Genomic DNA, 21,238 nt, shown 5'->3' with positions numbered 1-21,238 from the left:
GATCCCGTGTGGGTGCCGGTTCTAATCCCGGCAGCCCCGCTTCCCTTCCAGCTCCCTGCCTGTGGCCCGGGAAAGCAGTCGAGGACGGCCCAAAGCTTTGGGAACCTGCACCCGCGTGGGAGACCCAGAAGAGGCTCCTGGCTTTGGACCGGCATAGTATCGGCCCGTTGCGCTCACTTGGGGAGTGAATCATCGGACAGAAGATCTTCCTCTCTGTCTCTCCTCTCTGTATATCCGCCTTTCCAATGAAAAAATAATAAAAATAAATCTTAAAAAAAAAAAAACTAAATCTCCCTTTCAGCACATAGCGGATTCATAGAAGAGGTAGTAATATTAGTCCATAAGAATTACATACAATTTCAGAAATTGGGATTTTACAATATCATAATTACAAGAATTCTCCTTGCTATATTTCAAAAGAAAGGAATAAACTCATGTGTCTTTGCCCTTTATCCACATAAATACGTAGGATTAAATACAGACATTCTTAAATACGCATGGTGATTTCTTCCACAACCCCTGAAGAATAACAGAATCCATAGACGCATAAATTTCTTTTATAAAATAGCATTACTTAATATACATAAATATGATATGCTTACAAGTCCATTTGTTAACTATGATCAAGACTGTCATCTCTCAAGGAGAGATTAAATTCATCCATATAAATGCTAGTTTGTGGTACAGTATCTTTGAGATTTCTAGACTTTGTGAGATTTCTGGTTTCTCGATGTAACTGTACCTAAAGGATACTAATTTTATTACACAACCAGGAAATCTGATGTTATTTAAAATATTTAAAAATGCACAAAATCTTAAAGGAGTTTGAGTTTCAGTAGCTTGCCATATTATTCATGCCTAATGCTGCTTGTATTAGTCAACCCTTCAGAAATCCAACTGCATCTATGATTGCTTTAACAGATTCTTAAAAAGTGGATTTACTAAACTGTACATTATCCCAAAAAGTGTTTCATTTTTGTCACTGTCACATAAGGGAGTTGGTACAAGCAACAAAATCAGCATTTCAATTGTCCAATGGTTATATTACATTGAATTTCATAATATCCAATGTATGAATTATAAGGGGAAGGGTAAAAAGTCATGAAACAAAATTTTGTTAATGAACTCTTTATTTACTAGCAGTTATAAAATTCAAATAAGACATTTTTGGCACCATTCATATAATGAAAACAATTATACTCATATACTTGATCACAATAATATTTTCTAAAATGTCATTCTCAGAGATTCTGTGGTATATTTATTACAAAATCATTTATTAAAATTAAAATATGGGGCCTGGTAATATGGCTCACTGGCTAAAATTCTGGTCTTGCAAGTATCAGGATCCTAGATGGGAATTGGACTCAGTCTTGGATGCCCGAGTTTTCACCCGGCTCCTTGCTTGTGGCCTAGGAAAGCAGTAGAGGATGGCTCCAAAGCCCAGGGACCCTGTACCTCCTGGCTTCAAATCAGCACATTTCAGGCCATTTTGACCACTTGGGGAATAACCAGGGCACAGAAGATCTTTGTCTCTCCTAAATCTTCTTTTCATATAAAAAATAAATAAAATCTTAAAAATAAATAAATAAAATGACAATATGTCTTTCAACATAGTAGAAATTCAATGAAGATATATGAGAAATGTCAATAAAATCCATTTCAAAATGCAGTAATTTGAAATATAACTACTGTACATCTAGAAGTCATATATAATCAAATGTATAGTTAATGCTCACATATATTAAAAAATTGGCTATTTGATTTATGAAAAAAAATTTTAATTAACTACTATTCTAATCACAGTGCCTATGTTGGGAACTGATTTAAATGTGAATATTTCACAGATTATGATAATTGAATTTCTTTGCAATTTTGTCACCTGACAAAGGGAAATAAAAATTCATGATAAAGCATTTGAATTTTAACCACATTTTTACTCCAATGAAACTCATCATTTACCAATACAGCCTGATAGCTTAGTCAAGCATGTACCTGGCCCAATGGTAGGTATAATAATTCACAGTGTGTTTCATTATTCATCTTTTTCCCTCAAAGTCTGTTTACTAGAAAGTACAAATGGCAACAAAGAATTAACAAGTTTGCATTTTTGCTAATAAGATAGCTGTAGAGAGTTGTGCATTTCTTCTCATAGATAACTCAGAAACTTTGAAAACGCAGACCCTCTGTATACTACCACTGAATACCAGAACTCCCCCCATATGTCTGCCTCAAAAAGTTTCAAATGCTTTGGTCATTCTCATTTTGTTCAGATTCCAATGAGATTATTTTTTAAGTCATCAGTGGTCCAAATACATGTACACAAGGGATGTAGGACTCAGCCAATGGCAGAATATAAGCATTCAGATTTGTCACCATGACTCTCACTGACCCACAGTCATAAGTCTTGCAGATCAGTATTGCAGTTGATGCCATCTGTTGTCACTGGAGCATAATGATTGCCTGAGAGGACTTTCAGTATTTCAGAACAACTCCTTACCTTATTTTGAAAAATCCCACTGTCCATCGTGGATGGGAGACAGAATAATTTTCAAAACTTCCCTTCAGATCATGACACAAAAGAAGTAATATATTCATCCAAATGAAATTCCAGTTTTGAGTCCAGGTTGACCTTAGAAGGGTGTGTTTAAAGGAATATGAGATAATATGTGTGTTCAGTTTCCAAACTTTCACAAAGCAGAAACATTCACTCTTAACCCACCCACAAAATATATTAATTTATACCTCCTTTAGCCTGTTCCACATGTTATCCAAAGTGGCAAAAAAAAAAAAACCCTTACTTAGCAGACTGGTATCTCAGGTTATCAGATTAATCATGCCTAATACTGTTCATATGAACCAACTGAATGTAAAACCACACTGTTGATAATTTTAGAAATAACAGAACAAGGGATGGCATTTTGTTCTAGTGGGTTATTGGAGTGCTGATTTGAGTCCTAGATGCTCTGCTTATGATCCAGCATCTTGCTAATACATCTAGGAAAGCAGGTGTAGACAGTCCAATACTTGGGCCCCTGCTACCTTGTGGGTAACTTGAATGGGGTTTCAGGCTTGAGATTTGGGCTCAGTTTGTGTCATGCAGCCATCTGGTGAATGAACTAGTGGATGGAATATTTCTCAATATCACACATACTCTGAATTTATTCCTCTCTGGCACTCTGTCTTTCAAACAAATTTAAAAAGTGTTTAAAAACAGTTTGAAATTTTGTTTCCTCTTGGGGGAAATGGTATAAATAATAAAAAAATCATCAATGTGATGCTTTGGCAATAACTGTTAATCACATTCATTAAAGAAGAGAGAGGATATTAAAGACAAGGTGAAACACGATTTTTCTTTTGTTAAAATGTATTTTGTTTATTTGAAAGGAGGGATTGAAGAGAGAGAGAAGAAATATAGAAAGGGAGAGGGAGAATGAGAGAGAGCTCTCCCAAATGACTGCAATGGCCAGGGCTGGACCAGGCTGAAGCCAGGTGTTTGCAACTCGTTTCAGCTAACCCATGTGGACACAGAGACCCAACACCTTGGGCCATCCTCAGGTACTTTCCCATGTACATTAGCAAAGAAACAGATCAGAAGTGAAGCTTCTTGCACTTGAATTCGTACTCATTTAAAATGCCAGAATTGCAGCAGCAGTTTAACCTTTTGTGCCACAATGCCAGTCCCTTAAACACAATTTTTCCAATGGACTATTTAGTTAAGTGGTTAGATTAATTCACATTAGGTATGTATTGACAAAACCGTATGACAAAACTAGTGTTTTAGAAGCTTTGATCACAATACTATAAAAATACTTTCTAATAAGTTGATGTCAAAGTTTCCACAGCACATCAACTTCAAAATCATTCATTAAAATGAGAATGGCTCTTTAAACAAGTGGGAATCCATTGAGGATATAGGAAAGTGGCCAAAAAGATGTTTTATAAACTGGAGATATAGTCAATTCTATAAGTATTTGAGGCAGCATGTAAATGGAGCCAACACTGCTGTATACAGAAAAATAACCAACATGCAGAATTGAGACAAAACTTAAAAACAACTGTTAGAGTCCTCAAAATAGGGTTGGCAATCAATTTAAAATGTATAAGCTTCCACAGATAGTACCTATCCTCATATTTCATCTCTTTAATAGAAAATGAAAAGTGACCACATTGTATCTTTGAATTTTGACTATCTCTTCATCCTCAAAACACACAGCATGTTAACAGAAGTTTGTGGCAACTCAGTCAGATGTGTTAATAGTTCAATGTGGTACAATTTCCTATATATCCCACTGTTTGTCTTCTGGTTCTCCAGGGTCTAGTTACTAGATATATGAATGCTACTTACCAAGTATTCAAAAATTTCTATGTCATCTCAAAACTGAGTATATAGGCTTCTGTACAATTATTTTGCTCTAATAAGTAGTTAGTTTTACAAAAGCGCATGCCTGTTAGGAACTAGTAGCTGGTAAAACTGAACTTGTTTCACATTTCTACCCAGCCATGGCTCCTATGCTGGACCTCAGATCACAGAAGTGGTTTGGTCACTCATTTTGTTCATATTCAAAAATGATTCAGTTTTAAAAACTCATCATTGATCCAGCACATTTGTAAATGGAGACTTGAGCCTGAGCTTTGTGTCAGATCCTATCACTTTGAGACTCCATGACTAACACTATCCAATCATGGGAGATCATTCTCACAGTCAATGACCAATCCCATCTTTGTCAGGTATAGCCAGAGTCTCACTCTTACTGGGATATTATGATTAGAACTAAGAAGAATGTCAATATTCTCAGGACAAAATGCTTACCATGCTGAGAAGTCTCACTGGCTCTGGATTTCTTGATGTCAGATGCATTCATTATTCTGTCCGTCATGTAACTTCTCAAGGTGAAAAAAAAAAATCTTTCATACAATACTTGTGATTATTGCATGTGAACTGTGAGAATGAAGCAATGATGAGACAAGTGTGTAACTCCAATATTTCCTATATAAATGGCCTTGGGATCCCACACCGTAGGCCTTCTTGCCTGATCAACATTCCCTGCATTGACTGGACAACATCAGCTGAGAGACATGGACAACAGGTATATGCTGTTTGAGACTGTTGGCTATTCTCTCTTCCCAAACTTACAGTCTTATGTAGATTTAGGGCTGCCCTAGTGCAAAGCCTACACACCTGAGTATCTCATTCTATTGAAAAACCTTTACCATCTTGAATAGCGCCAAAAGGAAATCACTACATGTTCAGCACTATCAGATAAATCAAGTGACCAAATAGTATTATATCTCCCCAATAATTAGATTGCCATTGACGCTATATCCTAAGGAAGCAGGGGAGGACAGTTATGTCAAACCACAACAGTATAATATAATATAATATAATATAATATAATATAATATAATATAATATAATATAATATAATATAATATAATATAATATAATATTTCAGAGTCCCTTCATCTAATTGGGAAAATGTGCAAAATGCAATAAAAAGTCACTCAGTAGACAAGGATCAATAAAATCACAAATATTAAAAAAATTAATGATATTCTCAAAATTAATGACATATAACTATCCGACAGGGATTTTAAATATGGTAGAAGTGCTTAGGAAGCATCTACAAATTCTCTTGAAACATTAAAAAAGCAGAAATTTTCAGCTATGTACTAAATATTATAAAAGGAAATCAAATGGGTATAATAAAGCTGAGTGATTAAATGTTAGAAGTAAAAATCTTATTTATACCTTCAATAGTTTAATGGAAATGACAAAGAAATGTTAACCTAATCTAGCATATTGTGAGTAAATTTAGCAAATCAGCAGAGAGGAGAGAAAATATTTTGTAAAACTAGCATAGCCTCAGTGCTATATGTGTGAAATGTACAGAGTTGAATTTATGTATATTAAATAGTTCCTTCCTTGAAGAAATTTTAATAATTGAGAGACAGTCAACCTGTCCATTAGTAAGACAGTAAGAATAAATATGTGGTAGTTGGCTTTACTGTCACATGAAATCAATACAACATTCTGACATTCCAGCAATTGAACAGAGAAAAATTAACAATAATTTAGAGCAATTGAATTTGAACATATTAGTATCTGTAAAATGTGATAGAGAAAAAATATATACTGATAAAAAGTAGTAAAGAAGTCACTTGACCCTATTTATTGGCTTTATTTTCTGTCCTACATTTCCATAAATAAACTTCATAAATGGCATGCTACTTCAGGAAATAGAGAGGAATGAACCCTCTTGGGGCTTTTGACATAGTTCCTATAGCTCAGTGATGTCTGTTTGCAGTCTATAAGTTAATATGCATACCTTCCCTTCCCCAAGCTGCTTCATGAGCACACCTACGAAGGCCACACAATTCAGGAAATTGCAATGTTGACACATTTGTCTAATGATAATTAAAAAAACAGGAATGTGGCAAGGAAGTTGAATAGTGGGAATGATGTAAGAGTTAAACTGAAGGAGTAAATACTTAGTGTCACACAGCATAGTGATATGAGTATAGATCAAAATAATCTATTATGTCTTTTATGGACAAACAGCAGTGTCTCTAAAGCTTTAATCATAATGAATGCCAAAGAAGGGGATTATTCTGATTTGATTGGCATGCACATTGTACACATGTACTGAAATGCCACACTGTAGTTCATAAGTATGTACAATTACTGATAGCTAAGGAAAGAGATGGTAGAAGCGTTGTATGTTTAAATTTACTCACTTGAAGTTGCAGTCAGTGGAATATAATCTGAGTACCATCAATAGACAAATGCAAACATAATGTAGCATATTGATACAAGGAAATTTTACTTAACTGCAAAAATAAGAAAATAGCATCATAATCACGCTGCCTAGTTTATGAACCTCAAGAATTTATGCTAAGAGGAACAAACTGGGAACCTAAACACAAATATTTCATGATTTCAGAATGATTATTACCAGGGACTAGTAATATCCTGAACTCTCTTGACACTTTGCCAGCAAGAAGTCTGCCACCAGATGTGCCACCATGACCTCGTAAACCCAGAACCTACTCCAAATTCAGCCTATTTTCTTTTTTTTTCTTAACAAGTCTGTGATATTGCCATTAATTGTAGAAAAAAAAATTATGACTACCATGCTCCATCTTTGCCATCCAAGGGACCTCTGTATACCAATGGAAAGTAAAAGATTATAATTGCCACCTTGGCAAGACCCAATGATTTCCCACGTTGCCAACTCAGAAGCACTTACATTATAGGCCATCACAAAATATAGGCACTGTGGGCCATGAAAATAGAGAGTATGAAGGCTTGAAATATATTTGGCCAAGAATCTTCCTATACACTGTCCTAGCTGATATAAATATCACAACATCACATCAGGGGAAAAATCATAAGGCTATTCATCCACAGCTCAGTAAGCCTATGGATAAAAGAGAAGATAGCAATGAACAAGGACATATTTATGACTGTTAGGATGTCAATTTCTTATAAGCAAAAATCACAAATCATGGAACATCTGATCACAGAATACTGCCTTGAAGACCAAAAAGCATCACTGACTCCAGAAATATCAATACACTGCAATCTCTATATCCTAAATTCAGCACCCACCATCTGCCACATGTTTAGGACTTCAGAGCAGCTTGACATTCAAATAATGCATGCTGTCTTTCGAAAGTTTGCCCTCAGGAGTCCAAATGAGTTTCAACCATCCTAACAATGGGCATTGCCAAAGTGCACATCATTTCTAAGTGTATTGCATTTTCCCATGTGAAGGCTGAATGGAATAAGAAGATTGTCAATACTTGGATCCTTGTGATACCTCCAACAAAAGAGGGGCATGTCTTTCTCTAGTGGATGATGAATTGGATGGATGTGATTTAAGGTTAAGTATGGCCAAGCAGTTGTATTGTACTGGATGAGTTTTGCCGAGCCATATTCACTCACCCTCACTGTTAGAGACTGTTATGTGTGTTAGCTCCGAGGCTTTCAAAAGGAAACCACCCAACTAAGCTATTCAGGAAGTCTGGCATTCTCTAATACGTACTCATGCCCTGCGCTCAATGTAGTCAATAGGGAATCCTAGACCAACACTTGAGGAGCAACCAAGTTGAACAATGACTAGAAGCCTATCTCAATCTCTCTCTTCTCTAATGGGCCAATGTGCAGGACCTCAGTTTGATAAGGATGGTATAGAGTTTTCACTAATTTCATTTAGCTTTCCAAGAAATCCATATTTTAATGTCACCATCAATTTAAGTACATTTGTTATCCCTGGAAAAGATCCTGGAATGTTTGCTGGAAAGAAGCTCTGGTCATTGTGGCCACTTAGGGAGTGAATCAGCAGATAGGCGGTCTTTCTGTATCTGCCTCTCTCTGTAAAATTTCCTTCCCAATAAAAATAAATAAATAGGTTCCTAGGCTTTTGTCAGGAATTCAAATAAATATCATACCTTCCTGATGACTCCAGAACATGCTTTGTCTCCAGAAGCACATTTTATTCAGGAAACATTAAAAAAACAGACAGAGGATGGTCAAGGTCTGACCATATAATGCCTTTGACATTATGGAGCCCTGTCTTTTTTTAGGAGAAAGGGACTGAACTGATATAATTCAAGTCTGGAAATAGCTGAACAGTCACAGTAAACTGGAATTAGATTTGCTGAAGTAAGCGCATCTACTCTGACTCACATTTATTCCAATTGCATTATTCATATAGGGAGATCACTCAACCAAGGCCTCTAGGAAGCCTATATTGTCAATAATCCACTGTATGCTCTGCATCTAAGGAGAAACATTGTCTTTCTCTACCACCTTGTAACTCTGCCTTCCAGATAAACACACTTAAAAAAGAAAGATTACTCACTCTCTATATTATTTGTACATCATCATGCCTCATGCTTGGAAATGTGGGCCCTTGGATTGTTTACCTGGGGAGATGCTTACCGCTATTGTGATGATCCAACAGCTTCCAAATGACCCAGTGTCATGTGTCTAGGGTTTCAGTGACATTTTCCTGAATCTCAAAGTGCATAGATCCTTCTTAAAGGATATCAGTATTCACTGAATAGCAACGATGCCTGGGAAGTGCACAGGAGACATGGTGAGTGGCAATTTTGACCACAGGTACACATGTCACACTGCCAATGCCCATCCCCTCACCCACCATATATTTAGTATTTACTTCAAATATGTCTCCATTGTTTCTGGACATGTGGGCACAATGACAATTGTGGAGCACTCAGTGGCATTTATCAGGCATCAATGTACAAGGAAGAGATATGATACTACGTCACTCATTTAGTATCTAAGGATTCTGGACTTTCACTGTTCACTGCTTAGAAGAGTCCTTAAATTCCCACAAACACCCTTATTATGCTGTTGAACTCTATTGCATGTGGAATCATATACAGAATGCTTGAGAATCAGACCATGAATGGCACAAGAACCCTGTAGTTGTGCAGCATTTTTCTTATCACAAAAGGAAACTGGGAAAATTTGGTGTTTGAGTTGTTCATAGTAACTGCAGCACTAGATTGAAAACCAAGGAGAACTACAACTCCAGTGTTGCTTCTTGACAAGCAATGTAACCCAGCACAACACAGGGAAAAATCCACTTGCAATTATAAGACCTATTAATTGTCAATGCTTATATGTAAGCACTCATTCTGGCAAGCATGAAATGCTAGTGTAATGAGCAGATAGATACAGTGTAGAGGCTGGGAGGATGATTCATGATTACAGTAAACATCTCCTACAACAAATATTTGGGTCTGCATTTTCAAAATTAGTGTGCATTCCATACATGGACAAGTGCCTCCTTCATTAAGACTGACAGTAGCATTTTTACCATCAAAGGCTTTCAGTGCTTTGGTTTCAGAAACATCTTAAAAAAAGAATGACCCAGAACCTCTGTATTTGGTCCTCGTTTAAAATGTCAGAGGAGTTGGAAATACTGTGACAAGAACAGATTTTAATGCATAAGGAAATGAACCCATCCAGTATGGACCTCTGCCTAAAGATCATGTCCTGGAGGAACAATCAGCAACACAACCACAAGCAACAGCACACAAAATTATTATCCTAGGGCATTGATTCTAACTTGCAAAGGCTACCTGACTGGGGTATCACTGTGAGGTCAATCTACAGGGAGTCTGTGCAGCTCTTCCTGTGTTTGCTTAAAGGAGCCCAAGTGAGTCACCTCTCCTGATGCTCATACTCCAAAAGTGAACACTAGCTCCTTTTGCATAGCAATTTCCTTGGTCAATACTCAGAGACAGCCAGCAGATTTTCAAGGCATGACCATATTCATCATTCATCAATGGGTGACCTGTATTGACTGAGTGAACAAGCCCAAACCACAGAATATGGTTTAAAAGAACCATTTACAAATCATGACTCAAAGTTATGTTAATCTGGGCTTGTGAACAGAGGCTGCTCAGTCTGGCTTTCTTTAATACTCACTTAATGTTCTGAGCCCATACAGGATAGAACAAAATGGATCAACAGAGAAATTAAAACAAATAGACCATACCATTAGTCTATACCATTAGTATAGTATACTATAGTATACCATACTATAGTCATACCATTAGTCTATACTCAGACAGATGAAAGAGTTGGACCTGATTTTGATGATATAGAGTTGTCATTCATTTTTTATCAGCATTCCAAGGAGTGCATATTTGAAAATCATCACTGTCCCCAAAAATATTCCCCATTCCAGTAAAGCCAAGCAGATGAAAGTTAGTTGAAAGATGTTCTTACCAACATTGTAAGTGATCCACTTCATATTTCTAGGAATTCAAAGTCAACTTTGAAATTTTCAGGATTCTGAAATCCTAGTTCAAGTCCTTGGGAAGAAATGGCATAATTACAATGACTGCAAAATACAGAGGAGATTCAGGTAAGTGCAAAATGCCACACAGGTACATCATTCTCACTGATGGTATCCACACATAACCTGCCATCCATCTAGAAACTGGGAATACTTGCTAAGGAAATGCTTACCACGAGGATGAATGCACCCCTAGCGTGCAGAGGAGTTGACATTGCATACATCCAGTGCTCAATGGGATCTCTGGGAATATAAGGATATGTGTTCTTATAACACAGCTACTGGAAAGAATCCGCATGGCCACACTTCCTAGAAAGTGCATAGAGAATACAGAGAGGTGTGAATCAGTTTCCTAAGTACACAGTTCTTACCACCAATGCCCACACCCATATTGTCACCTATCTAGCATCTAATTTCAGTGTCACAACTTTGTGTGGTTACAGGCCCACCTTGAAGCTCATGGTGAAGTATAGTTGACATCATTATCAAAAGAAAAATCTCGGGCTTGGCGTGGTGGCCTAGCAGCTAAAGTTCTCACCTTGAACATGCCAGGATCCCATATGGGCACCGGTTCTAATCCCAGCAGCTCCAGTGCCCATTTTGCTCCCTGCTTGTGGCCTGGGAAAGCAGTCAAGGAAGGCCCAAAGCCTTGAGACCCTGCACCCACGTGGGAGACCTGGAGGAAGTTCCTGGCTCCTGGCTCCAGATCAGCACAGTACTGGCCATTGCACTCACTTGGGGAGTGAATCATCAGACAGAATATCTTCCTCTCTGTCTCTCCTCCTCTCTATATATCTGACTTTGTAATAAGAACAAATAAACCAGTTTGGTTTTGATTTGTTGTATTTCAGCGATTATGCGGTTCTGGAAGTCTTCCCGCTTCGTGTCCACGTCTCTGAAAAATTTTAGCACTATTTTTTTAAATTCCTTGTCTGGTAACACTTCCATGTCTTCATCTCGCATCTCCGATATTAATAATGACTTTTGGCCCTTGTTCGGTGGGGTGCTGGCTCTTTCATTAACAACAATAAAAAAAAAAAGAACAAATAAACCTTTAAAAAAAAAAAAAGCTCTGAAGCTGAGTTTCATGCTCTGAAGCTGAGTTTCATGCTTAAGACTCCCAGCATTTCAGGACTATGGAACAACACATCAGAACAATCCTCAGAGAACTGCACAGATCCATAAATCTAATGTATGTAGATTGTTCAATATTTAGGCCCAGGAACACACAGAGCCCTACCAATCTCTTCACATTGCCCTCCTCCTTTTTATATATATCTGAGCAAACTGAGAAACATCACAGTAAGAATAGCAGAACTTGCCTGAGGTCCAAGGACAACCATTATTTCTATGTTGCATTCTGCTAATAAAGACATTTCCTTGTCATTAAGAAGAGGGCTTTTAGCTGATTATCTGGAAAGGCTCAGTATAATTTCCTGTAGCAATTATTCATCACTGATGACTAGCAATGCTTCCCTTAATCAGCACAAAATGCAGACACCAGTGCACTGTGTGCATGAAGACATCTGAAGGCCCAGCATCACCAAGGGCCCAATTTTGGTGACCTGGGTGCATTGTTGTCCTTCGTGTCCCTCACTGCTCCAATATCATGGTATAAACTTGCATGGGGGCATCCTGCCAGATCTCAGGATGTGGCCTAGTATAAATTGAGCAAAACCCAAAAGGACATTAATCCTCAAAAAGCTCAAACCCCACAGACTGGAAATTTTGTTTAAGAGAGCACAGTGTGGGCCTGGCTTGGAAACCTAGCAGCTAAAATCCTCACACTGCACTTGCCAGGGTCCCATATGGGTGCCAATTCATAAGCCTGTGGCCCCACTTCTGATCCAGCTCCCTGCTTGTGGCCTGGGAAAGCAATTGAGGACAGCCCAAAGCATTGGGAACCTGCAAGCGTGTGGGAAACCCAGAAGAGGTTACAGGTTCCTGGCTTCAGATTGGCATAGCTTTGGCCATTGCAGCCACTTGAGTAATGAATCACTGGATGGAAGATCTTCCTCTCTCTCTCTCCTCCTCTCTGTATATCTGACTTTCCAATAAAAACAAGAAAAAAAAATCTTTAAAAAAGAGAGAGAGCACAGTATAGGAAATCATAGATACAGCCTCCAGCAATGTCACCCAACATTATCTGTGCTAGGATGTAGACTTAGTGAATGAATTTACCTGCCACCTCTACCTGTAGTGGCCATTTCAGGCCACCTGATTGGAACAGCAATATTAGTTCAACATGCAAGCAACCTATGCTGTCTTCTCAAAGACTTCCATCAAATCTATAAACAAGTGGCACCATTCCTAATGATATCCATCATCAGAATGTTCCTAGAGGGGATGCCATCCCCATGGGCCCTACCTTTCCTCAGCCCTTTCCAGAAGACCAATATTACTTCAGACACTCGAAGTTCAATATGGCCAACCCAAATAGTGTCTACATTATAAGTCTTTAGGACCATACACACCTACCATGACTCCTAGAGGTTATGTATGTTATCCAGTGTATTTCTAAATCCCATGTGATGCTGTCGACTAATTGCATGGGGCAAAAAAGTTGATGGGGAGCTAACACTCCAGTCATGCATACGGTCTTTTCTTTCTTCTCATTGCTGGACCAGCATGCTATTCCTGGAGGCTTTCAGTGCGCTAACCTTGAGGACACTTGGAGTGGGACATTCTCCTGGGTAGCCTAGGGTAAACTGAGGAGTATCAAGAGGACACAGAAATGCAGAGGTCTGCAGAAACATTAAAGTTCAGACCCCAGTGACTGAGGGAATCCTGCTTAGAGAGCATGACCCATAACACCAGAGACAGCCTTCAGCAATGCCACCCAACACTACTTATGATGGGGGCTGGATACAGTGAATGTGATATACTTTCTCCCTCACTATTTACAACTTGCAGCAGCTGTCAGAGGCTACCTAATTGGTACCAATTACAAACTCAACATACAAATGAACTGACCTGCCCTTCTGGAGCCTGCTTCCAAGAATGAAAATGAGTGGCACCTCTCCTGATGACGGGCACTCCCAAAGAAGATACTATCCCCATGGGCTGTGCAGATTCCTCAGTCAAGTTTCAAAAGGATCCAAAAGATTATCAAGGCCTGGCCCTCAGCTGTCTTTATAATTAGAGGGATCAGTATTACTTAAGCAGGAAATGGACCTAATACATAGAACCCAAATTCAGCATCTCCGGGCACATATATTGCACTGGATGGGTTTGCTGGGCAGACCAACAGGACTCCTGCAAACAATTTGCTCTACCTCTAGGATCCCAAAGGAAGATCTTTCAGCCAAACTATCCAGGAAGCCTGACTTTCTCTAATACTTAAGAAAAACCCTTCACTCAAAGTAATCACAATGAATCCTTGACCAATTCCAAAGAGCACTCAAGTGGAAAAATGTGGAGTTATCACTACAGATCACATTGTCTCCGTCCCTTTTTTCCACTGTTAGAGTGTCATGCTGAATCTCAGCTGAATGAGAATGACAACATAGGCTTCAGTCATTTTGTTCAGCTTTTTCAGGAATGCATATTTGATCACCAACAATTCATTCATGTTTATCCTCCCTGGAAAAGTCTGCCATTGTAATGTTTGTTGAAGTAAACATTTATAGCCATCCTGAGTGTACTGCCATCTGGATGATCCCATGATATGTATACCCAGGGTCTCAGTGGCATCTCTGGGAATGTTGGGATAGTTACTCTTTCCTCAAGGCTATATGAACTATGAATGGCTTTGATACCTGGAAAATGCACAAGATACTCAGATGGTTAAATGCTATTTCCATGGTTACATACGTCTTATCACCAGTGCCCACTGATACCCTGACATCTTTTTAACATCTACCTCAAATATTAATCAGCTCTTTTTAGTCTTTTTCCCTGATGACTATGAAACATTTTGATCAATGCAAAATAGAGACACCAGTGAGTGGAGCTAAAATGGAGATAATTCCAATGCCAGTTAGACACTTCACCAATGCAGCAACTACTGCCCTTGGAGTTCACTAGTGTTCTGTGATCTTAGAGGGTATACTTGGCCCCTGTAATTTAGTCAGTCAAGTTTCTAAGAGAGCAAGAAAACTGTCAAAGTTTGATCCATGGCTGCAGCCTTCACTGTCAGAGAAAGCTCATGGATGAGTCAGCTCAACTATGTTCATCCACCAAACCTCCACAGAAACTGTTAGTGTTATTTCTTGTTTCACCTAAGGAAAACCTCTCAGGAACTCTACCCAAGAAGTCCAGCAATCTATAACACCTGTGCAAATCCCTGTGCTGAAGATATAACACATTCAATCCTGGATTAACTACTGAGAAGCACAAAAGTTAAGCAAGGATGGCTGTCACTCCCTTGCACTTTATGTTTATCTCCTCTAGATGTTCCAATTGACAGACCACAGTTTAATGAAGAGAACAGTAAAGAGTTTTCGCTTATTTTTTCATTTCAGCATTTCAGGGGATGGTTATTTTAACTTTGATCCAGACATACCCCTCACCCTGGAAAAGCAGATCCTTGGAATGGTTGCTGGAAGAGATGCTTATCACCATAACAATAGTACTCCCTGACTCCAAAGGAATCCATATGCATATATCTAGGACCTCAATGACAGCTCCAATGTCGTCCCTCACAGCTGCCCAAAGGAACATGTTCTGCACATAGCCAGGACATAAGCCAGTCGTGTACTAATCACAAGGCACAACCAAGTTGAAATGGCAGTTGGTTCATCCTCTTCCCTCCTGAAGCAACTTGCTGGATCTCAAATTCAATGAAGATGACAGTATAGAGTTTTCATTCATTTTGTCTATTTTCCAAGTGATGAATGTTTGAACATGATAATCAATACATACATAATACTTGTTGCTAGCAGTGCAGACTCTCAAATATTCGCTGGAGGAGACAATGCCATCATAAGTCATTCACAAGTTTCTGGAACACTCACTGCAAGTATCCAGGGCTTTCAGCAAATATTCATGGATTTCTTAATACTTAGATACATTTTTAAGAATGTTAGCAATTATACCATGACAATGTTGCCTGGAATTGCAGAGGAGATGTGAGATTACATTATTCTTGTCCATAGGTATACATATCTCATTGCCTGCCAGTATCCATCTACTCACTGTCATTTATCTAACACCTACATAAATTTTGCCTAAGCTGTTCAAGGTCAGATAGAAGACTGGGCTTGCAACTAGAATATGGTGTCATGTAGTATATTTTGTCAGAGAACATTCCTGACACTGAAGAAGTCTTTGAGTAACTTAATATTCCCAGTATGCAAAGCTACTCAGGACAGTTTTCACACAATCAGATGATAGATTTTTCACTTCTTTTTGGGTTTGTTGGGTGTAAGACCATTCATAACCTGTTTTTCAATCAAACCCATGAGCCATAGAGTATGGAATAACCCTCCCAGTTATTCCATATCCTCTGCATCAGGAAGGGTAAGTACACAGAGAAACTCATTTTTCTCCACATAGTCCCATAATTTAATCAACAACCAAGGACCTCTGTGACTTCATGTTACCTACTGCCTGCCCAGGTTCCCCTGTGTGACACTGAGAAGTGCTGCACATGCCAATTTGGAGGGACCCCATGTGATTTGTCACATTAATTTATAATAACTATTGATGGAGAAACACATATGCTGGCAGTACAAAATATCAATGCTAATCAGTGGTGAGAATGGAGTCCTTATAGAGTTTGGCATATGCCTTATTAAGGACTCTATGCACCATGCATGGATAACTTTTTTTCACTAGTTTGCTTTTCTACTCTGATCATAGGGGAAAAACTCCACATGTGGCTTGCATGTTGACCTCCGTGACTGCAACATAGGTAAAAAGAGAGAAGCCAGAGGGTGGAAGCCTTGAAAATTAAGCAGATTTTAATACTCTAAAGGCATCACTCCATAAAATCTGAAGACTGCCCATGAAACATGACCCAGGAGTAGAACAGTGAAATAACCCCAAAAGCCATAATCCAAGGAGATGAAAGAGGGAGACTAAAACCTGGGTACAGTCAATAGATAGATAGATAGATAGATAGATAGATAGATAGATAGATATAAATAGATAGACATATATAGATAGATAGACAGATAAAAAGATAGATATAGATCAGGTTCTTTCTGATAAAATGATCACTATCAGAACATTGATTGGGACATCCATATGACTTCAAAATGGAAGTAACACTGAAGCCTTCTCCAGGTTTCAGTAGAATTGTAAGTGAGTATCAGGCTTTCCTGATGGCTAATGTTTTAGGAGTGAAGCCAGCCTTGTAAGCTCCCTCAAAAAATGTCTAAAATGACACAAAGTATTGTTAAAAGTTGGCCTGTACTATATTCACCAGAAGAGGGATCTGTGTTTCTAGAGGTTTGAGAAACCCAAACATATAATGAAGATTACATTTGATGGGATAGATGCACTCTAACAAATGAACACTGCTGGGTCACATCACCCAACTTGATACTTGGAGTCTTTACATGTGTAAGTCACAGGACTTTCAAAGGGAGGCTAATAAATCAAGCTATCTAGTAAGTTTTGTAATTTCAAATGCCAACTGAATGTCCTGTACAAAAACAGGACACAGGCCAACCCTATATCATTCATGAGTTGTAGTTAAGTTAAAGAATGAGTTTCCCTCTTATTTTCTTTCATGCTGAAGCAATGTGATGGGTCTCAGTTCATTAAAGGCAATGTCATATTGAAATGATCTATATATTTCAATCATTTTGTTCATATTTCCAAACAATATGTCTCAGAATGTCTTCAGCAATCCATGAACCATCCCTTTTTCTTGCAATAGGACAAGGACATGTTTACTAATGTATGTGATGCTGCACTAACTTCGGGACAATATATATAACCCTATAATTCAAATTCTGAAAGAGAAACACAAAATATAATAAAGTCTGTACATACGTATTCACTAACATAATATTCAGGTTTTCAACTCAGTGAATTCATAGCATTCAGATCAGGCTTTCTGAACTGCCCAAAACAAATTTTTTTATTTTCAACCTAACTTGAATGTTAATGTAAAATAAAAATAACCTATCTCATGACTTTAACATCTGCAAATTACAACCATATATATCTTTTTTTTTTAAGATAAAATTATTTTCATTGGGAAGTCAGACACAGAGAGAAGGAGAGACATAGAGGAAGATTTCCATCTGCTGATTCACTACACAAAAGGCCGAAATGGCCAGAATTGAGCCAATATGAAGCCAGGAGGCAGGGAGTTCTTATGGGTCATACACATGCAAGCAGGGTCCCCACTGTGAGCCATTCTCAACTACCTCCTGAGATCACAAGCAGCGAGTTTGATGGGAAGCAGGGCTGATGGGATTAGAACCAATACCAATAGGAGATCACTACATATGCAAGGCAAGAACTTCAACCACTAGTTTACTGCACTGAGCCCACAACAACCTATTCTACTTAATGTACTTTACCTACCAAATTAGCTTAACATTTTTAATCTTGTAAAAAGGGCACATATTGTTGGGTCTCAGAACGGGGTGTCTCATGCCTGGATCCCAGATGCCAGGCACCATGTGCACATGGTGAGATGTACCCAGGTGTGCCTGGGTTCCAGGGGCTGCTCGCTTTAGGGTGAGTACAACAAGGGGGGAGGTCTCTGTGACTGGGCAGGTCCTGGGCCTAGCCACCCCCCTCATTGGGCGGTGAATGGGATTGGGAAGTGATGAGACCTTGGGCCTGGAAGTTTAAACTTACAGCAGCTTCCCGGCTGCTGGTGGGTCTCAGGATGGGGCATTTCATGCCTGGATCCCAGAAGCCAGCCAACATGTGCATGTGGTGAGCTGCCCCTGGGCAGCCAGTGTGCCATTTGGTGCCAGGCTCTGCCTGCTGGCTGCCCGGCCTGGACCTCTGGGATTTTGGTTCTTTGAATCACTGCTTAGGTAGCTCCAGGTTGAACCCACTATGCTTCTAGGATGTGAAGCAAACCTAAAGATTCCCAATGACACTAACTCTTCCTTTGAAAAACTTGTAAACACTGAACAATGCTGACCAACAAATACCAGTCCATACTAAAGCTATGACTCGGCGCTTATCCAGCAAAACCATATCCTGTTATCTGACATGATGATGGATCAGGAGAAGGGTCACATTAAGCAGGACCATTACATTAACTAGCGCTCGAGAACCATAACCGGGGATAGATTCTGTGAGGGATGTGTGGGCCAAACCCTGTGGAAATTCTAGCCCCACTGGTTAGCTCAAGATTTGGGTGGTGATGGACTAAGCTAGGTGTGACCAAGGAGCCTGCCATCAATCACAGATAAAATAACCACCAACAGTCTGGACAGGTCAGGGCAGCAGCACGCAAATGTGCATCATGAGTAGGGTATGGGGTGGGCCAGGCTGCAATGCTCACCAGCTCATACAAGGCCAAATGGAAGGCCAAATTCACCAGAACCTGGCTTAAATCCAATGGCATATATGAGAACTGGGTCTCGTAGTGGATTAAGGGGAGGAACTGGGGAAACCCTTGGAGAGTCATAGCTCCCGCTGCAGAACAGGTGGTGCAGACCTAGGGGTTGGAGAAGCTAGGCAAAATAGCTCCAACATCTGGGTAATGTGTCAATTGGTAATGGAACAGGGTGGACTGGGCAGGACTGAGCAAACCTTAGCCCACAAGCGAAACTAGAGACAAAGAGGGAGCCCAGGTCACACCAGGCTAGGTTCTTGCACCTATTGGTCTGTGTGAGCCAGGAACACTAAGTCACAGTGTCTAAGGCAGAGGTCGGGACAGGTGAGGAGCTGAGCCAACCTGAGTCAGAGCAACCACTGGCATGCGCATGATCTATGGGTGGGAACAGGTCTGGTTGTGGAGCTAAGGGGACAACGCTAGCTGGGTTGAGGTTCCCACCAAGGGACACACGGCCTGGAATGGGGGCTGCATTCTGATCAGGAAACAGTTGTAGTCTCTCTTGGCACAAGTGCGGACTGGGATTGGATGCACCAAGCTGGGCCAGACTCCAACACCTTCTGGTGTCCTGGAAGACCAGGGTAGATGTGCGATGGACTAGGCAAGGTCTCAACCCCTACTGAGCCATGTGTGATCCATATGTGAGTATGGACATGCCATGGCTGGGCTGAAACATCCAACAGCAAGGACCAGTTTGGGTTGAAGGCCAGTCAGAAAAAGCCTCTGTTCCTGCTAGGACAGGAGGTGAACTGAGTTGGGCTGACTCATGGATACACTGGTATGAGCAAAATCTGGCACTGGGAGAAGTTCTGACAGAGGAGCCTGGGCAAATTCTCTGGCATGACACAGTCCCTGAAGGTAAGCGCAAGAAACATGATAGAAAACAGCCCAGAACAGGCCATGGAAAGTACCAACTGGTACACATTTGGCATGGGTCAGGGGAAGACCAGGCTAAATCTGTTCAAATCATCCACTGGCAAATTCAACCACCAGAACAGTGTGGGTTGAGCCAGGTTCGGTCACAACAAAACCCAGTGTACAATACTGAATGCCAAGGTGAGGTTGCCTGTACCAGATGTGACCATGGCGCCCAACAAACACAGGAAGAGAGGGGGCAGAGCTGGCAGGGGAATAAGGGGTGGTTCCTTTGCTGGACAGCTATTCCCACTAGAAAGCATGAGCTGAGATGGGGCAGACCAGATTAAGCAGGGCTACAGTGCCTATACACCTCATGTGGACTAAATCAGGGAAAAGCCAGGCTGGGCTGATTATTCCTAATGGTGCAAACAAAATTAGAGAGAGTGGGTGAGGGTTGTTTTGGCTTAGCCACAGCATCAGCTGGCAGAAGCTGGCACTGGGGGTAAATTTTGACAATTCAAACCACAGAACCACCTGGAGGGTGCATAATCCAGGAGTGGGAGAGGCCTGGAGGGAAATAGTGGGCTCCTCCCTGTTGGGTTACCACTTCCACAGGAGGGCACGAAAACCAGGAGAGAGGCTGGGGTGGAATGGGGTGTGGGACAGAATGGATTGCTGCTATACATACTGGCAAAACAAGGTGGGGGGGGGGTTCGTGGGGGCTATTGTGGATCCCTCTGACTAGGCTGCAGCTCCCACTTGTTTATGTGAGGGCCGAGTATGTGTTGGGCATTCAGGATGGATTGCAACACCCATTGGTTCCAGTGGAAGTCGGGGCTGAAAGCAGAACTAACCCAGCGATGACAACCACCAGCTGATCTGGGCGAAGGACTGTGCTGTACAGTCCTGTACTTGCTAGTACATATAAGAATATGGTCTGAGAACAGCTCAGACAAAGTTCCTTTGGAGATCTCACCAACTGAAATGCTGGACTCAGAACCCTAACCAAGAAAAGAGAGAACACAAAACAGGACAATCAACCATATCAGCTGTATGTTGGCAGCTA

The 21,238-nt window shown here is 40.1% G+C and overlaps 2 non-coding genes and 3 pseudogenes across 2 annotated transcripts; all 5 read right to left on the bottom strand.

The window, feature by feature from the left end:
• Positions 1 to 4,517: 4,517 nt before the first annotated feature.
• On the bottom strand, positions 4,518 to 4,601 carry LOC121149678 (annotated as a pseudogene).
• A 3,568-nt stretch (positions 4,602 to 8,169) lies between these two features.
• Positions 8,170 to 8,258, bottom strand: LOC121149673. The gene has a single exon (XR_005882813.1). It is a non-coding gene; the product is annotated as a small nucleolar RNA SNORD116 (small nucleolar RNA).
• A 2,364-nt stretch (positions 8,259 to 10,622) lies between these two features.
• On the bottom strand, positions 10,623 to 10,706 carry LOC121149677 (annotated as a pseudogene).
• Positions 10,707 to 14,316: 3,610 nt separating this feature from the next.
• LOC121149676 lies at positions 14,317 to 14,403 on the bottom strand (annotated as a pseudogene).
• Positions 14,404 to 15,605: 1,202 nt separating this feature from the next.
• On the bottom strand, positions 15,606 to 15,697 carry LOC121149675. The gene has a single exon (XR_005882814.1). It is a non-coding gene; the product is annotated as a small nucleolar RNA SNORD116 (small nucleolar RNA).
• Positions 15,698 to 21,238: the final 5,541 nt, after the last annotated feature.

This window comes from Ochotona curzoniae, unplaced genomic scaffold (assembly GCF_017591425.1).
Source record: "Ochotona curzoniae isolate NIBS_2020 unplaced genomic scaffold, NIBS_Ocur_1.0 scaffold_4701, whole genome shotgun sequence".
NCBI lineage: Eukaryota > Metazoa > Chordata > Mammalia > Lagomorpha > Ochotonidae > Ochotona > Ochotona curzoniae.
This window is presented reverse-complemented; position numbering and strand designations above follow the sequence as displayed.